Source organism: Trachymyrmex septentrionalis, unplaced genomic scaffold (genome assembly GCF_001594115.1).
Source record: "Trachymyrmex septentrionalis isolate Tsep2-gDNA-1 unplaced genomic scaffold, Tsep1.0 scaffold56, whole genome shotgun sequence".
NCBI lineage: Eukaryota > Metazoa > Arthropoda > Insecta > Hymenoptera > Formicidae > Trachymyrmex > Trachymyrmex septentrionalis.
The window spans coordinates 1,401,237-1,404,158 of NW_017305735.1; the positions used below are offsets into that span (position 1 = coordinate 1,401,237).

General features: G+C 29.4%; 1 protein-coding gene across 1 annotated transcript in view; it reads right to left on the reverse strand.

Annotated features, from left to right (window-relative positions):
• Positions 1–2,922, reverse strand: part of LOC108752146 — a 25,924-nt gene that overhangs the window by 20,614 nt on the left and 2,388 nt on the right. The window lies entirely within an intron of this gene.

The window sequence follows — 2,922 nt, forward strand, 5'->3', positions numbered from 1 at the left end:
AAATGTGAGAAAGAATATAAATCACGCATTAGGAACTTTTTTCATGTTAAAGGTGACAGGAAAGAAATGAATAATATGTCATTGTATGAGATATGCGAATAATGGATTGTTTCTAAATTTATTTTTACAAAATGATGTTTTTAATATGTAAAGGAAAGTCACCAGACTGACAAAAATTTCTTAAAAACATTCCCTGATTTCTAGGCAAAATTAAACATTACATTTCATTAATATTAATATTTGTGTGTGTGTGTGTGTGTGTGTGTGTATGTGTGTAAAATTTGTTTCTACATCAAATTAGCTAAAAGCGAATTTTACAAATACGAAAATAAAATTCTTATTATTTTTTTTTACAAATTGCGTAGTTTAAATAATATTAGTTACTTTATTGATAATATTACATTATTTAATTATATGTTTATGGTTTCCTATATCTGTTTTATTTTATTTCTTCTTTTTTATAATTTTTATAATTTTTATAATATGATTTTAAATATAAAATTATAGTGCAGCGTAAATTGATCCACTATCCTATTTGTAACATGTGATCATTAATATTTTTATACTCGAAGTTGCACGCCTATCGAAAAAAGTATGAGAAGGAATAAGAAGGCATATAAAAGTATATTGGGGCATTGATCATGTGTATAAGGCAGTCTATAAGTTAACTTAATCTTAATAAAATTGGAAACAAGACTGTTTACGTGAGTACATACCGAAATACGAGAAGGGCCAACTTCAGTCAAAGTTCGATGTTAAACTAATACAGGGTGTTTTGGATTATCTCATTATAATGGCGCTGACTCATGTTCGCTAATAACGTTTATTGAATTCGGGGAATACTCGTGAATATTCGCAGATTCTCGGGTTTCTAGATATCTCCAATAATGCTTTCAGCTTCTCGTTACTTTCTTTGTACAATCGAGAGAGCACATCTCGCTCTGCCCCGTGCAATACTAAACATCGCCCAATAATCTCTTCAATACTTTATTAAAGTTAAGTTACGTTCAACCTTGTATAAGTTCTTAACATCACCTAAGCTCCTCAAGATCCGCAGCTTATTTAAATAAAAGACAGAGGTCACATTGTCTCAATTACGGGTGTAGAATTCCCATCATTTACACGCAATTACCCAACACAGGATGTAAATAAAGTCACAAACTTCGGAGCCAAGTTCCCCACACCAAAACATAAAAAAGTTCATTTAAACACATGCCGTAAATCCACTGTTACTGAAATGTTGCTCAAAATGTTTAAGTATTGTGGTCCTTACGATTCCCTGTCTTAAGTTTTCTAGATTTTTATCTGTGGGGACACTTAAAATTCTTAGTTTATAACGTTTCAATCGCCAAATAAAGATATGTTATGCCAATGCATCTTCAATGCACTGTGACACCAATTGCTCCGAGATCTTTGAAAGAATGCAACAGTCTCTGATTCGATGTGTCCAAGCGTGTATTGAATGAATTAGGAGCCACTTCGAACATTTGTTATAATTAAAATTGAAAATAAATAATATCAAATAATAATAAACATAATTTTTATATTCTCTTATTAATAAATAAATATTTTGAGGTGTATCTCAAATGAATTTGCGAACATATATGTTCATATGAATCTTTTTTTAAGTTTTGGTATAGAGAGCTTGGCCCCGAAGTTTCTTACTATTTTTTTAATGGATTTACTTTAGAAATTATGTTTGCACGCTGTTAGTCAGTCTTTCAACATAATCAATCTAAAATATTATATACATAATAATCCCTCCAAATTTAATTAGACATTTTAAGACCTGTAAAGAACTTTACCGTTAGATTAATATTAGACTAATGTTTTTATCAAAGTAAAAAGATTTTAAAAAGTCTTATATACATATATTCACTTTTAAGTGCCTTGTACGATTCCTATAAAAAAAAATAATAGAAATATGTGAAATTACTGCGTACTGTATCAGTTTTAGGACCCATTTTGTGAGACGCTTATTTTTGTTTATCTTATGAAAAAGTTAATTATTGCAAAATTGCAAACATTATTTTAAAAACTTCTATGTATTGTTTGATAGACGATACTTTCTAGTCTGTATTTATGCTTCTGAAGTTTCATTTTAAATTTTTGTTTAAGAAATATTGTCTAAACACAAAGTAGTATATCGGTATCGGCAACCTTTCTGCATTTATATTGCAAATTGCAAATAAATGGAGAATGAGGGGATGAGAAAGAGAAAAATGAAAAAAGACTCTGTGTGTGCGCGCGTGTGTGTGTGTATGTGAGTGAGAGAGAGAGAGAGAGAGAGAGAGAAAAGGAGAAAGGGAGCATGAGCGTGATATTATTTATCATGTTTATGAAAAATATTTGTGCATTATAACTGCAAATGTTTCATATATCACAATTAAATTAAGAATAACACTTTCTCTAAAAATAGCGTCACCAATTTCAATTTCGACACTCTTATAATTCAGAATCTTATTCTTACTCTTTCAAAAGATATTCCTGTTTCGCATAGAGCCGCACGGGTTCCAAAAATTGCCATTACGAAAATGCGGATCTATGCCAAATTCATGATATCCTACTGTTCCTTTTTATTAAACTTTTTGCTAATCTTGCAGAGACGCCAAAGAATGCGTTCGCTATAGTTTATTGGAAAGTCTATAACATACATATAATTTCCAGAACGCAATTTATACACATTTCTTCTTTCAGCTGTCGCAGTTTATTACAAATGGCGAAGAAAATTCTACACACAATTCTATATTTACAAATGTTATTACCAGTCATTGTCAATAAATAAGAATTTCACAAAGGAGATAACGATTTTAACAATTAATGCAAACTATTTTTTTTTAATTTATATTCATTTTAATTGAAATAGTTTTAGATACACATACATATATATGTTAAATTATAACATATTATTATAATATATTA